Source organism: Pollicipes pollicipes, unplaced genomic scaffold, assembly GCF_011947565.3.
Source record: "Pollicipes pollicipes isolate AB1234 unplaced genomic scaffold, Ppol_2.1 Scaffold_7261;HRSCAF=8764_pilon_pilon_pilon, whole genome shotgun sequence".
Classification (NCBI taxonomy): domain Eukaryota; kingdom Metazoa; phylum Arthropoda; class Thecostraca; order Pollicipedomorpha; family Pollicipedidae; genus Pollicipes; species Pollicipes pollicipes.
In genome coordinates, this window is record NW_023597054.1 from 37,993,950 (window position 1) to 38,010,800 (window position 16,851).

General features: G+C 46.9%; 1 protein-coding gene across 2 annotated transcripts in view; it reads right to left on the minus strand.

The window, feature by feature from the left end:
* LOC119113168 (putative G-protein coupled receptor No18) overlaps positions 1 to 6,639 on the minus strand; it is a 58,688-nt gene extending 52,049 nt beyond the window's left edge. The window contains exons 1-2 of one of the 2 annotated variants that reach the window (XR_005095839.1): positions 6,600 to 6,639; positions 6,058 to 6,385 (exon numbers count right to left, since the gene is read on the minus strand). The gene's annotated coding sequence lies outside the window, so the exon portion shown is untranslated. Of the gene's footprint in view, positions 1 to 6,057; positions 6,386 to 6,599 lie in introns of those variants that run through there. The other variant, XM_037237519.1, reaches the window with a different exon arrangement.
* Positions 6,640 to 16,851: the final 10,212 nt, after the last annotated feature.

Consider the following 16,851-nt stretch of genomic DNA (forward strand, 5'->3'; position numbering starts at 1 on the left):
GCCGACAGCTCTACCTTTTTATGTAATCTTGCCTCAGTACATCACCACCGTAGATATCAGATACCACTAGATCGGAAGCAGTTATGCCCTGACTATGCGGTCGGCAAAGAGAGGCACTGTATTTCGCAATAAACTAAACCCAAATGCATAATCATGCGAGGTATACTGGCACGATGACATCTACAACATAAGGCGGGGTAACGATGACATCTAAGACGCAAGCACGGTTACTGGATCTACAGGCTAGGCGAATCTGGCAACCAGTGACGTACTCGCGGGGACCAGATTTTGTACTAAATACGGCGCCTTATCGACTAGATCGCTGGGCTGATGCAGTTTTCGTCAATAAGATGGCCTGCTATGAAATATGTAATAATATCCAAGAACATGGTGTATGCTGTGAGATCTTGATTACTTTTGCAATTTAAGTAAGTAACGAAGGTAGACTGAACAATTCAGTAGATGCTTTTTCTATATGTCAAACATTTCAGCAATGCTAAATTTGATACCTCTACAAAATTCATTGTCGTTGTAGTCATCATGGTGTCAGGTCTCCACAAACTTGTAGCATGGCATAAGTTCTCGGAATAAAGTTTAAGAAGCGCATAAATGTGCTATTTTTAGCTAATTCACGTCGCTTAAGATTTCCTGCGCAGATTCGTGCCGCGTCGCCCCGTCAAACGGCAATACGGCGGCCGCCGCCATCTATGAAAGCAAAGCAAGACATGCAGTACGCCTGGTTCCGTACCTGTCGACATAAAGTGCCTGTTCAAGATTTCATCTGCCAGGGTTCACTCGAAGCATTTTATTGCAAAAGGCTTCTGAACGCGATTCGAAGTTTCAGCTACTCCACCCCGCGAAGGACCCAGATTCAAACCCCGCGCACAAACTCGACTTTAATAAAGCAAAAGAAAGTACTTCCTGTGGCGAAGCCAGCTCCCTGGGGTAGCTCAGGCGCTGAAGCGGGGCTGGCCATCCAGGTAGATGCGTAGCTGTGGCTTATGCACGCTTCTCCTTCCATGTGCTCTTAAACTAATAAGGCCTCCAGAGGTAAGAGGGGCGATAAGGTGAAGAATACCGGCGATGCGCCCTCCCTCTTCATAAGGCTTTTTTGAGAATATCTTTCCGGCATGTTGTGCAACCGTGCCCAAGTATTCTGTACCATCTGGAGCATTTATTACGCGTGTTTGGACGCAAAAGTGTGTCGATAGCACCTGGCTTTTCAAAAGTGGCCTTTTTAGGAACAATACACAGCGATCTCCGGCCGGTGCGGGCGGCGAGCAGCAACCGAAAAGCCGCCGTTCCCAGCGGCGGGGACGTCAACTGTTACAGTAAGAGCCCTACATCATGCATATATGCTCAAAACATACCAAACAAGATGCCAGTATGCTCAGAATGAAACAGTTCACACGTGTGGGTAGCTTATCGCGGGGTGGTTCACGTCGACCACCCCCCCCCTACCCCCATCAGTTCGTGTTATGGAAAACAGTGGGTCAGGGCGAACGTTGAGCTCGCAGTTGCGTTTAGGTGTATGAAAGGCGTACCCTGCTCACTTGTCTAGAGCCAAAAATACTGACAAGCACCAATTTCAAGTGCGAATGATACTGCAAAATTACTAGGCTCAAAACGTCAATAGCTGGACGAGATGCTGGCGGAATGTTGGCCCTAATCAATACGGGTGCACAAAACTGCACCTGTCAAGCTAACGGCATATTTGTATCATACCGTCGATCAATATGCTGGACTGCTGCGATTTAGCTAAAAATTAACGGGCGAATAACGACATGTCCCATGCATCTCGAACTACGAAAATCTACGTTGGATATACAAAATTTTGCGATACATGATTTGCCCCAATTCAACGTTTTCACAAAGCTTGAACAGTGGTCTACGAGCACACATGTCGAGCTTTACTTGAACAATTCGCTCTGATTGACCTTAAATTTCGACCTAAACCGTTACGGGTAGTTGTGCATGCCCACGTCACCTTTTCAGGTTTTGAAACCCATAGGCTCAACGTTATTAACTTACCAATTTTTAGCCAGATCATGAGTCCTGAATATCGATGAACAGCTTGACATGGAACTGCTGCTAGGTTGACAGACGGCCGAAAACTTGGTTTGGACTGGGCTGGGTCAGGTAGGCACGTAGCGGACAAGTTCTCGGCGCGCTGCCGGGCCATGTTTCTAATGAGGTAAGTTAAAGTAAAATGCTACCGAACTACAAAAATGGATATGCGTGCTATGATGAAAAATTAAGCACAAATTTCGACAATTGCATGTGCGATTGGAGGTCTAGTTGAATTCAGGCCATTACATCTGTTTAAAATGTATCGTAAGAAACGACACTTGATCACCGTCTGAAATAATGACATTCTTTTGAAGACACTGCAGTGGGTTCTGCAACTTGTTAAGGTGGTGCCCAAAGTGCCTCAAAAGAAGCGCCGCCACCGAGTAATAAATGTGTACCCATTTGACCACCAGGAGCAGTTTCGGGCCGACCAAACTACTTCCTCACTGTTCCGCTGGTTGGATAGAGGGGGGGGGGGGGCTTATCAGGTTCCACGTCCAGGCACGCTTCCTGGAGCTGGTAAGTGTCATGCTTGGACACGTGGTTCTAATGCGCAGAAGGCAGGTGACGCATTCCCGACTACATCGTGCTACCACCAGTCAGCCTGGACGCAAAGGATCCGATGCATTTCTGTGTGCTTCGATGCGGGCAACACGACACCTTGCTTGTCTAATGCTACGACCCTTTAGGTATTGTTGCTTCGTCGTCCGCCTCCAGCACATTTTGTAAATATATCATTGTCTGGTATCGTGCTGCATATCTGTATGGTATTTCTATGTTACATATGCTTTACGGGCGGTACATCGCTACATATGCACTGAAATTATTCGTTTGCTCCGGGTTACAATCTTTCTACATTTGGTCTGCATTTCAAAAATGGGCAGAATTATCGTTTTGCGGGAGAAGTTATTCTTCCATCAACTTGCTCACCTAATGTTGACGGCTATCTCTAAATGTTGCTTGTCGATGCCTGACGCTCAATATTTGCCCAATTTGAAAGGGTTGAAAGTGTCAATCATGCCAAGAAACCTCTAGGGGGTTGACACATGTAGGTGACCCATAGAGTTACAAATGTCATGTGACGTTCAGACTAGAATGACAGACAATTACGCCAAATATGCTTTGGTGACCGAAAAAAGGATTTGCATGCAAGTTGTTGAGATATTTCAAGCCCAGCAAGCACAGCTTGCATTCCATCACGCAGAACGCTTCAAGAAGTAAGATGTAGGACAATTGGATGAGCATCATAAGCTCACGAACAGTACTAGTACCATCTATAGCCCAGGTGTTGGTACCAGTCGCACCACCTGGGTGAGCGTTGCAACGTCTGGCCAAATGGCTTGCAATTCAGGGCTGAGCTTCAAAAGCACACCTGGCGTACCAGAGAACATACGTTTTGCCTGGTGCAGAAAGCGCTTCAGCCGTCTGTACCTTCTCAATCTGCCCGAAGGCTGCGTCTGAAAAAGACCATTTCCTATGGGCTTACAATGCTGTGGCTTGCCCAGGCGCTCCGCGGTGACGTCACCGCGGGGTTTCCCGATAAACTTTGATGGACCCCGGACGCAAGCGAAGCGTTGATTTGGGCTGATCAACGCGTGCGTTGGCAATGCCAATCGCATGCGTTTCACAAAAGAAAACCATCGGGTTGGGTTGCCCGTGACTCGCCCGGTTTACCCAAGTTCGTCCAATAGGCCTGTGAGTCTGTGCCATTTTACACCTGTTACCATTATTTTCATTGACGCACGCCCGCTAGTATTTTAGCACAAGTGTCGCCGATGTAGTGGTATTGCATATCTATGATCACGGCATTTACTGAGTGAAAATAATACCAGCGAGAAAAAACGGCAAAAATGATCAGTTGGTACACAGTTTGCGCACGATGTAGCACTTAATCCACTCCTATGCCCAGGTGATGTTATATTACACTTAGGATGGTGAAATATAAACTCAACCGCATTTTTTGGAACGGATTGCTCCGAATTGCTGTATCATCTCGCCTAAAGGAATCGCGACATGTGTTACACGGCAATACCGATGGTGAACTATATGCACAACTGGAGCAGCAGCATTACGTTTTGGATGGGACTAAAACAGGTGTCTTCACAATGCTCACTGAATTTTGATATGTTGATAAATTTGGAAAAGCAAGTCTGCACGTAAATCATTGCCATAGCTCACTAAATAATCAACAGAGGGTGGTTTGATGCACGAATGATATAAAGATTTCCTATTCTGCACATGCCGTTTTTGACGCTGCTCATATCAACCAGGAAACAGGTGAAGAACGAAGCATTGTCGAAGGAAGCATGTCCTTAATTTTGTTCTTGTCCGTTTCGCGGCTTACTCCGCTGTAGTTTCATTCGCCGGCTGTGGATGCTTCACCCGGATGGGCTGTCTGGGTTTCTGCTCATAATGGACAGTCTCTGTTCATCGGCATCTCGGGACCTAACGGAGCGCGGCAGACGGAAGTCGTCCAGAACAGATGCACTCTCAAATGGAGATATTGATCCTCCCAGATTCATGAGTGAGGAGGGGGTCTGCCTTTTCCCTGTCGCGTCACATCCCGAGGCTGATGCTAGACGACTGTGGCCGTTGGAAAACTGTTACTGGTAAATAGGCCCGTCCACCTCACTTCCAAGCCACAGTCTCAACCATAAGACGCCGTTCTTCATATTTCATATGATACGACAGAAACACGCAACTCTTCGAAGCTTAAGCGGTAAGCACGTTGTACGCAGTTCCGACTACATGCATTTCGTATAGAGTTTGTATGAAATGATACGTCGTGGTTGGCAAGAAACACGCTGCGAAAATGACATGCAGGCATACAGGAGCCCACCGGATTACACAAGTACTAGATGGTTGACTAGAAAAAGTGTCAATACGCAATGTTGGCTATAGGGCAGGCTGAGCATAATTTTCCCTAACGAATAATCATTATATTGGTGTCCAATCGCTACCAAAGTTTGATTTTCTTGCTTCGCTAATGTAGTGAAATGTTTTAAAGTGAAAAACAACATTAGTAGATATTGACCGGCACAACATTTATGCAGCGCACGACTAGATGTGTTATGCATATGCCGTGATGATTTTTGTCATATTCGTGTCTCCTATCACGCATTGGACGAGTTGCACGTTTGATTTCTTATGGTGGGTCTTATTCCTATAAATTAGAACATTGAGAGAAATTCGGCATCGTGCTTTTCCCTAAACGCCTTTCATTAAGCCATCATTTTCCCAAATATGTCCAAATCTAACTTTGCAACCCCTCGACGCCATATGGTTTGTAACTAACCCTATGATGAACCAATGAGCGGATTGCACGTAAATGAGGGGCGTACAAACTTGCTCTCGCTATGCTTTATGCTTTTCACACGCTATGCTTTCCTCTACCATGCTCTGTTTCATAGCTCTTTGTCAAGTGTCGTCCTTTGTTTCAGAAGCTCTCTTCCACCCTCCCCCCCGCGCTCTGTTCCAGTAGTGTGTGCTTACTCATATCTTCAATGTAACAATAATGCGTTATAAACTATACCATATAATATCCCGATCATGATTTCGCAATGCATGCGGTATCTATTGCGATATAAATTGTGCCGTCACCTTGCACAGTCAGAAACAACTCATTTTGTAACTCTGTTTCTTGCCTTTTAATTTCACAGCAATTCTATGAAGCCATAAGCAAACAGAAACCTGCCTGAAAACGGCTGTATTAAATTTGATGTAAAAATCTTACTCACGTTAAAAGAAACTGCGTGCATCGCTGCTGGTCTTAATTGATCAGTTGAGCTGAAGGCGTTTTAATGGCTATGGCATAGTATCTCCTGTTGCAGCGATGAGTATTAACAACATCCGGCATGTACTTCCCCTACGGTATGTGCTGCGTTGTTCGGTGCGTATTTGTACACTGAATAAATCCACGATGGGAATAGAGCGTCGGTTGTTTTATTTTCTCATTGGCATGGGCCGACCGACTTAGCCCAACGACCGTACGCATTCGCACAAACGGCGTAACATTTTCCGTCTCACGTAGGTTCAATAAATATGAGCCAGAAAACGCAAACCGTGGCCGTTCTTGAAAACTGGACCTCGAAGTACTTCAAAACTAAATGAATAGGTCTTGTCATAAATAAGATGTTCGCCTTGTGCCAAGTGCCCGCAACTTACTCACTTGGTTACAAAGTTAAACAAAGGAGACCACTGGAATATCGAGTTCCATGCTCAAAAACGGGAAGAACGCGACATCTCGTACTCTCCCTAACGACGTCCACGCCCCTCCTCCAGCTCCGTCAACAGTTCTTCCTCTGCGATCCATCAGCTGGCAACGAAAAGTTGCTTCAGGAAAATGCTCATCTGTTATCAAAATCATCTGCAAAACATTTCCCAGCAGGCCCGAGCATTTCTCCGGCACTCGGGCGAACCTCTCCATAGCATTTCAAAAACCATATATCTTTTAACCGTAACAATCGCTACCGTTTAATCCACACACCGTCCCAGCCGGCACGCCTGGCGTGATCGTCGGCGCCACTCACCTCCGCCGGCGTCGAAGCACGACGACACGCGCTGCGTCGGGTCGCGGCGCGGAGTGAGCACCGATCGGAGGGGCGCCGGCGATCACGGCGATCCCCGGTGCGGCGGGCCTCGTCCCGCGCGGCCAGCGCCGGCCTGCCGCGCAACCGGCCGCACCCTCCCGCGCGGTCGATGGCCAGCGATCAGGCTCTGCTGGAGACGGACCTGGACGTCACCGGCATGTGCCACGTCCGTCACAAGGCAGAGGCTCTCTTCCTCCGCGCCGGCGATGCGTACGTTGACCGCGTTTGCGTTAGAAGACAGGAAGCTGGCCCATCTGGCTGTTTGTTTGATACCGCCGGACCATGGCTACGGCATTGATTTACGCTGGACGCAAGGTACTGGGTACCATGGCCTCAATGTTGTGATTCCACGGGCTAGCTCGGCGTCGAGTGTTCGTCTGACATGCATGCAGGTACAACATCGAAGCTCTGCAGGGAAACCACCGCCTCCTTTCGAACGTCGTAGGTAACGAGTCACCCGCTGACTGGAACTAACCCGTTTGCCATCGAGAGCATCTGAAGAATTCCTCAGTTGGCAGGCCGGTTCTCCGATATACGTCATCGCCTGACGTCAGCAGAAGTTATCGCCAGGGTGGTTTTGACCTTATCGCAGTTTTCTTGCAACCCAGATGCAATCTGTGACGAAGCAGGAAATGGCGGCGCGGTAACAACAGACGCGGTTGGTCGAGCAGGATCATCTCTGTTTCTACGGGATCACTTCGTATAGCCTTTCCATCCGCGCGACACGACTTACACGATCATGTCTCAGATTTTACTGAAAATTGGTGTCTGGACGAAACCTGATGCGTGGAATCCACCTAGCACAACACCAGGTTCCGCTGAGCTATGGGTAATGATAAATGTCCGAGGCACTTTTAGAACTTGAGGTGACCATGTTGCTTTTAGCGTCCTTAGCACCCATAAAAATACACAAAATTGTATCAACATATACGCTTTGGAGGTCGTAAAGATTTGTGGAATAAAACCACAAAAAGATAACTCCGCTGGATTACTTTGCAAAAACTAACTATGACCTATGTCAACGGTCATCGTGTCAAACGCGCACAATGTTCATTCTCAACTTTTGTGGCTGTTGTCTATTTTACCAGTCATCATTCACGCACTCTGCACGGTGCGGCCTAAGGGTGGCACTAGGAAAAGCTCCAGCTTACGCATTATCATCGAAGAATCAGAGGTCGTGGCCGTGGTCACGAAACTCGCTGCACGATGCTCTACAGTTAAGACAATTTTAGGCACTGAACACACCAACGGTTCGTCTCAAATGAAGTAGGGCAACTGACCATCCAGCGACGATGGGCGAGTCGTTCGGGTGGTTCGGAAAAACCAAGACGTGACTCTTCTGACGATCTCTCACTTCTGTTCAAAGTCGGTCTGACAGACTGTTTCTTTGTCAGAATATTACGATGACTCTCGTTTTGTTCCTAGGCTATGACATGCCGCGATACCACACGTAACTTCCACGCTGAGTTTCTCCTTGATGATCTCAACAGCTTTTCTTTGGTCTCTGCAGAGCCTTCTCTCTTCTCAGGGGAAAAAGGCCCTCTCCTCTCCTCTCTTCTCTCCTCTCCTCTCCTCTCCTCTCCTCTCCTCTCCTCTCTCAGGAAATGCACGTCTCCACCCAGGATCAGTGATGTCTTTCCATTATTTTTTTTTCAATTTACGAATTTCTCTGTCAATCCTAGTCACATTGTCCTAGATCCTTTTGGTTTAAGACCGTAATTGTGTTGTCTCCCCCGCAGCGAGGCACTTTGCCGCTTTATAACTGATCGGCAGGCTCTTTGATTGTTTCAAAACTAATCTCCGGGCTTCCCGGATTATTTTTTAAAAGTTCGTTTAAATGGTAACCACGTCGATCACCACATAATGAAAAGCAAAGATTTGGAAGGGGGTTGAAGTCTAGGGAGTTAAACCGCAGGTTGTGGGAAAAAATCCATCTTTATTTAGATCCGGCCTTGGGTTAACTAGCCGCCATCAAAGAAAAAAAGTTCGTTTAAATGGTAGCCACGTCGACCACCACATAATGAAAAGCAAAGATTTGGAAGGGGGTTGAAGTCTAGGGAGTTAAACCACAGGTTGTGGAAAAAAATCCATCTTTATTTAGATCCGGCCTTGGGTCAACTAGCCGCCATCAAAGAAATTAACAGTGCTTTTTCTAAATAGGTCCAGCCAGGAAAATAAGCTTTGGCTAAAAGCGGACAAATATTGGGGGTGGGGTGACCGAAGCCTCCCAAATGAACAGGAAACTGCATATGGACCCTGTCAAATGCCAGTCAGGTACGTCTTGATACGTCTTGTATAGTTCCTGACGTCAAGTGTGACCCAGCACACACTTGATGAAGATGCTCTTATAGTTCTAGCACTGGTGTAAGTAAAGAAATATGTCATCGCACATGCCATTTGGGGCACACCATTAGCATAGCTTAGCATTTGATCATAGCCAGCGGCATTGCCAAGATATTCCATACGGAGGGAGGGGCTGGTGTGTATGTTACACTTCCAAACCCTTCTTTAATGCCTCAAATGTTGCACTGACTTTTATTTGTTTGCTTCAAGCAGCGTGGGGTGTACACTAGAGCCTTCACGCCCATTGCTTTGGTAATAGTTGGCCATGTTCGGTCCCAGGGGGATTTGGACGCGAGGGATCTCACTTACCTTCCAGGTATGGTGGCAGGTTAGGTACCCAGCGGTCCTCATTCGTTGCATCCAGTCAACGTTCAGTTGATATTTTCAAAGCACTCATGAAATAACATGTCATGGCTTAGAAACTCCTTGTTGCTGCTGTGCTTAACCCAGGCAGCCCTTATATTGTTGGAAAATGACTAGCTGCAGTTATCAGTACTGCATTATATATGAATTAACTTCCCTGTCCCTAAATCTTGTTAGGTCTGTGGAGCTAGATGGCGCTGCTTGCCGATTAGAGCTGCCATTTTCCCCTCATTCCTTTACTTTGAAAAAAGATGACACCCTGCTCTCTACACCCAAATCTCAAGTCTGTATCGGCCAGCCAAGAGATTTCGAAGAAGTCCTACAAAGGACCTACATTCAGCGCTTTGCTTTTTGCCTTAAAGTGTGCACCTAATCATTTTTGATACATCAAGCCAGATTTACCTGGCCCGACAGAACCGGGGTCGTTTACCTTACAGGCGACCCATAACTTTCAAAAAAAATTGTCCAATTTGTATTATTTCTGGGCTTCTGAAGGCAAGTGGCATGGGAAGGGGGTGGGGTGGAAGATTACAGCTGGGGTTGATCTTAAGTATTACAGCTTAGAAATAAGAGCGATGAAGGTTTTCAAGCATTGCGAGGGAATAGCTATGGCCTTCACATCTGAACTCGGAAGAGATGCAAGTGTCCATGAGCAGGACTGGATCGCGACCACACATGAGGGAAAATGCACCTAATTTTATGCTGTCATTTTTCGCTGTTCTTTACGTGGAAAGAATGGTGGGAATTTTGGTACGACAATCTCTTTGCGAATAGCAGACAAGTGAAGCTGGCACATCGTTTTGAATGCAACATCTCATCTCTCGCACATATTTTACCTCTCACGCTTTCCATCACCCTGAGAATGGTACACTGGGGTGTGAATATGTTTGATGTTGAAGAATGAGAGAATTTGTTCAATAAATGCATTACAGAAGTCCTGCTGTCTGATATAATCACACGGAGACAGGCATGACGGCATTCTATCCTCAACAAGAATGTGTATCACAGATGAACACTTTTCTTTGGTAACGAGCAACACAGGTCATCCGGAAAGCATGTCCATATGTCAATAATGTACCGGTTACTATTATAGTTATGCGAAAATGGTCCAGAAGTGTATATGGAAATACTTTCGGAAGGGTATTTTGGAATATACATGCTTTGGGGAGGGCACCGTTCTCCTCGTAACTGTCGCATGTTACAGGCTACGCAAGTTTTCAAATAATGAGCCTACGCCTCGGAACCTCGGTACCTCGGTACAAACCAATAATAACTCCCACACAGTTTACCATGTATTTTGCCGATGCCTAGGTGACCGTCAAGCCATCCTCATCGATTTCTTTGGTATAAGTTTTTGAAGGATGCGAGACCAGGAAATAACTACAGGCAAGGAAATAGGGTTTTCCGTTGAACGCCTGTGATACGGAACAGTACATCGCTTAAGACTGCCCACTGAACGGTAATTTCAGAAATTTGCGATGGTTCTCAACCACATTTTCTCTCTCGTTTCCCAGGAATCATCTTGATTTTCGTGCCATTTTCTTGAGGACTCTTAAAGTTGACATTGTTTGATAAAAAAAATCGAATGCTGTCTTGATTATGCACCTGTTCTGTTTAGTAGTCTTCTACCAAGGGGGCCATTAACACCCTAGGTGTCTTGTCGGAATATATGATATTTACGTCTGATGGAGATGTATCACTGGGATATTGCTAGTGACTGACAATGTATAACATATGAGGGCAATGATATATGCTCCTTCACAATCATTGTTTGACCCTACACTGGAGTGTCCCTCTCCCACGCAAAAAAAGCTTCTGCGCAACAAATCACGACCAGCACGTCTTTTTTCAACTACCAGTTCCGTGCCGGCATACACTCGCACGAGATGCCGTTGTTCCTGATCTAAAGACACGGCATAAACTGGCCGTTAAATCTGCTGTTGTTTCAAGTCTATAGACCTGCGGTTGGTTGTCTCTGTGAATGTGCGATCTGTACATACAGATCTCTAGACATGCAGGCATCTGGATCGATAGGTCGAGTTTATGAGATTATAGGAAGATATGTAAATGTATACACGCATGTCTGCGATCGGGGTCTAGAGATTTTCGTGCATTCCAGGCGTGCGGGCTCTCTCGACGCTGCGATGTGACCATGTGCACGGGGATTGGGCGCCCGATCGGTACAGTCAGACCAGGTATGAACGACACAAAACTTACAGACACGCGAAGAACGATTGCATTGCTAACTGTCGAAGAACAACTCAACGCGTAGGCCTTGACCTGCGTTGTTTACAGTTCCAAGACGTGCGCTGCGGAAGTAGCGATCGAAATATTTTCTCGCCGGCACGAGTTTTAAGGGAATGTTCCGCTTTTGAAGGCATTGAGGAACCCATAAGACAAGATGAAATAAGCTCATTACTTACTGTTGACTTGCTATCAAAGGGATTGCTCTACATTGATATGAGATATTGAACTGAAAAGCAATCTTGAAGATCATTTAGTGCAGTTCACAGCCCTTCCCTTAAAGCCCAAACGCCTGCAGTTTCTGACCGACACGTTCACGGGGATGTCCAGACCACTTAGCGAAGACTATTTCAAAGTCACCCAGGCATTCACGACGTCATAATAATGACGTCATTCAAATCCTGCCACTTTATTAGCAATGCGGCAATCAAGGCCAATACATGTGTAATTGTCACGTCTTTCATATGGATACTCGTAAGCACGATTTCCATATACAACGACCGTCAGTTGGGTTCCAATCAGTATTGTGCAGGGCGTGATGACGCAATCAAACGTCCTGAGTGGTACATTTACTAAAGAGGGATATTGTGCTGTCTAGAGCGGTTTTTCCACTTAGAAATAAAACAACAGTTAAAGTGAGCTTATTTCATCATATGTGGTGCTTGCTTCAATATCTTCAAACACGAAACATTCACTTTCAGCGTTGCAGCCTGCTCCAGACAATCCAATTTCAGTGTTAATATGATTCTCAAAGCGTCAGCATTTGATTACTTATTTGAACGTCTTTATGACGCATGTCGCTGCCATACTCGCCGGTTGAGCAGCGGACGGACTGACTCACTCGCAGTGCTTTTAGTTGCCGAAGTGTGGCAGTGCTGGAGGCGTACGTTGAACCGAGTATTGTTATGTCCTCGTGTTTCGACCCTTTGACCCTTTCTCGTGGTGTCCTTGCATGTTTGCCCGTGACTTTACATCGTCTTCTAGCATACGCTTACTCCGTCATGGCGCCATTTTTAAGTCATTGGACTCCAAGCCTTATTTCCGTCATAACTCGAACGACTGTCCAAATTGCTGCAGTATGCTGCCCAAAACGTTATTCGTGTGCGAAACTTGCACTGAACGCTGGTCGAGGACCAAATGTAGTTTGCTGATGCTGTAAGGCGGAGCCTATATATATATATATATATATATATATATATATATATATATATATATAATGAATTTGATCCGAACCCTTTGAATGTATGGATTTCTGGGATCAGCGCTCAGTGCTTGTTGTGTGAGCCCTGAAACCTACCATCCAATCGCGCAATTTCAGGCAACGGCAGAATTTAGTGGCGAAAGCTTAACGTGCCGCAATGCTCAGCACGGTCCGTCGGCACGGTCCGTCCTGCCCCTGACCTCAACTGATCTTTAGCGCGACCGCTGCCACCGGCCGCAGGCCATACCTGTCAAGGGCAAATAGAGAGCGCCTAAATCGACTCGAACCCACCCCGCCACGGGTGGGTGAATCGGGAGGCAGGCGCTCTAACCAACTGAGCCACCGGGACGGACATTTTGACCGCTACCGCGTGTTTATATATTATTTCGCTAATATCGTCCCTATTGCACCACCCTCCCTGCTCAGCTGTAATTCCTACTCTATAGCGACTGGTACCCTGTCTGTAAGCCAGACAGCCAGCGATGGGTCAGCAGGCCGAGCAAGGCGTCTGCGAGCGCAGGCCGCGGCGGAAGAGCAGCCGAGGGCCTGACGACGAGATTAATAAGGGGCGAGACGTGTGGGCGGCAGTGCAGCGGGTGGTCCAGCGAGGCTGCGTCAGACGCTGAAGTGCTAAAAGGCATGTCCGGTGCAGGGACAAAACCGGAGAGCGAGGCATCCGGCTCAGCCGTGACCCACGGCGCGCGCGTTCGCGCCGCGACGTGGTCAATGGACCGCCAGAGGACGGTCAGGAAGGGTCCATGCAGATCAGAGCAGAGCAGGGCAGAGTAGAGGATCAGAACAGAGCAGAGCAGAGCAGAGCAGAGCAAAGCAGAGCAGAGCAGAGTAGATCAGAGCAGAGCAGAACAGAGCAGAGCAGAGGAGCAGAGCAGAGCAGAGCAGAGGACCAGAACAGAGCAGAGCAGAGCAGAGCAGAGCAGACCAGAGGAGCAGAGCAGAGCAGAGCGGAGCAAAGCAGAGCAGAGCAGATCAGAGCAGAGCAGAACAGAGCAGAGGACCAGAACAGAGCAGAGCAGAGCAGAGCAGAGCAGAGCAGAGCAGAGCAGAGCAGAGCAGAGCAGAGCAAGCTAACACGACCACCAGCCCCCGGACAGGCTCGGAGTCCGAGCCCGAGCCCGAGTCCGAGCCAAGCGGTGTGGAGCGAACCGCCATGACGGAAAAAATATCCAGGACGGGCATCACTCCGAGCAAGCCAAACGCCCGCCATCCGAGACTCTGTGCCGATTACAGCCCAAGAAAAAGCCCATGCAAAACTGCCCTGGAAATGGGCCCAATTGGGAGCGAACAAACCACACGACCGGAAGCTGAGAAAAAGGGGGCTGAGAACTTTTGGAACAAGACCCGCGGGAGCGTCACATTCGAGGAGGACCAGCACCCACTCAGAGAAAAGCGGCACTCTGGCACCGCGGGCCCCAGTGGCCCCAGATACGCTCTGCACTCGACGATTGCAGTCACCAACATGTGAGAGGAGAAACTGAGACGAAGAGCTGCAGTACCGCATCCTACTTTTGTTGTCATCCCTCATCCCTATTCCCCTTCCCCACTCCTCTACAACATTCGTCAGAAGCGAACTAAGCGTGAAAACTCTGCCATGTAATTGCTAGTTTTAAGGGACCTTGCTAAGGTGGGATGGGATTGCCACGAGCAGGGTGGGGATACGCGCGCGCACCAGGGTTACGGGTCGGGGTCACGAGGTGAAGTGACATTGGCAGGCCACATTGCAAGTGAGGTTTTGTCGTTACGGCGATGGCTGAGGGGAGTCCTATCGCGTGCATGTAAATTGTTGCCGTGTGCCCAAATGTGTGAATGTGGATTTTATTTTAATACTTAATGCCCTGAGCGAGTCGCAATTACAAGAAAGGAAGCCAGGAATGCCAACGAGATATGAACGCGGTGCAAAGAAATAATAATGACGCCATGTATCTAGAGTACGATGCATCGGTTAATTTCACAGTCTGTACCAACCTTTGTGTAAAATTTGGGCCTAAGAAACGACTATTGCTAGCTAGATACGCGGCAGATTGTTCTCCACGCATACAGTCCTTGATGTAAATCTGTTGAGAAAAAACATGTTCATTGCAGGCAATTTATATGTCCCAGGTCACTTACATCTTTTTATTTTTTCTATAACGTTACCCAAGAACAGGTTACCAGGAGTGCTCCGCTCTCTATCCCAGTGTCCCTACCTCCCTTTGCCCCTCCTTCACATCGGGGACAGACACGCGTTTGTGTGGATAACAGGAGTCGCGAATAACAGACATTTGAACATGACACGTAGTTTTTCACTTGCAATGCGCACCGCAGTTCATGTCCCTGAAATATGTAAGAAATGTAACATACGTTGCAACTTAATCTATGCCACCGGCCAGTTCGTTTCGGAACTAGCACCAATCATAACACAAATTTAGAGATAGAAAAATGACTTCGCGATACAAGAAGAACATCGTTGTTTGCGACACATATAGTTATCAAGGTAATATCGGAGCAAACAACAGGCACTAAGAACCGCTGTACGTCAACGATTAAAAGCAATGCATTGCACTGAAGGCCAAAAGCTCGCTCAAAAGCCACGTAAGTCATGTGAGCAGGCCAGGGAGTTGCTCATTTTGTTTGCTTTCCAATGCGGCAGGGACCAAAGAGTGCCTGGTATTCGATCGTCGTGGATAATGCGGAAATTGCCAGCATTTCACTTAATTTTCTGATTAAGAAAAATATTTCACATTGTATGGGTTTTGAACTGAAATAACCATTTCACATATGGCTCAGTACAGGTCACGTCCCTGTCCTTTTGATGAGCTAAAACCCTCTAGTTCTGAGCTCCGCGCCTACAAAGATGTACAGCCTATTTCATGCAGACTATTTCAAGGTCATCCAGACGACCTAGAAACACCATTCAAGTTATTCCGTTCTATTGGCCGGCGGCGCTCAAGAAAAACAGAAATATAATGTTCGGACCGTTCATGACTAGCAATCGTGAGAGCAGCTTCTAGGTATTATTGACGCCAATTGGCGCTCAACCTATGTTGAGCAGGCCATGCAATTTTCAAACACGAATTACGTTTTGTGCGACATAATGCAAGAAGCTGGACATGGGTTCTAGTTATTACGAAAATAAGACTTGTAACCAAGTAACTTAAAGGGGATGTTCCACATTTGAAGATATTGAGTTAGGCATCAGATATAATGGGAAATGCTTCCTTGTAACTATTGGTAAGCTTTCAAAGGTTCAAAAACGACGCTAAGTAGCAAAATTTCAAAATTTGTAAAAATGGTCCCATTATGTCATTGCTTGATGGCGTCATGAAATGGGTTTGTGACGACAGAAAAACCTGATAGCATCAAGCAGCCGGACCTAAAGAATACCTCGAAACACACGAAAGCTGACGCCCACCGGCCATTCTCGTTGCGGGCCTGTGTCGGGGGGGGGGAGGGGGGGGGGGCGGATTGGCGGGCGGGTTATTTGTGAATTTTTGATGTTGGTGCTGGCCGTAGGAAAAACTTTCGTGGACTGTTTGACATGCTCAACGTAGCGATCGCCACCTTTTATGGCAGATTATCAATATCAAAGCACGACATGCTGTGCTGCTGCTGTTGCTGCTTTGCTGTTGATGATTTTGTCAATACTTCGTTGTCGACCCATCGTTGCGCGCATTGCTGTAGTCATGACATTGATATAATGTAACGTGTACCGTAGTCACTGTCCTTATTCTTTTTGGCTGGAAATGGGGTGTCGTGCCAAAATTAATAAATTTGTAACATTTTCTTTATTGTTTGTAACTGGAACTGTAGTGTCATGCAAAAATTAATAAATTTGTAACGTTGCCATGCATTAATTGTCAAAGCATTGCTATTGCTACTGTGATTTTTTTTTGCTTAGCATTGCTCATGCAATTAATAGTTAACCCTGATACAACCATTGTGGTGCAACGACATTCTTGTCGTAGACAGTCCTTTGGCATTGTTAAATAAGTTTTTACCCGTCATTCATAAATTATAACTTGATGTAATTAACATATATATATA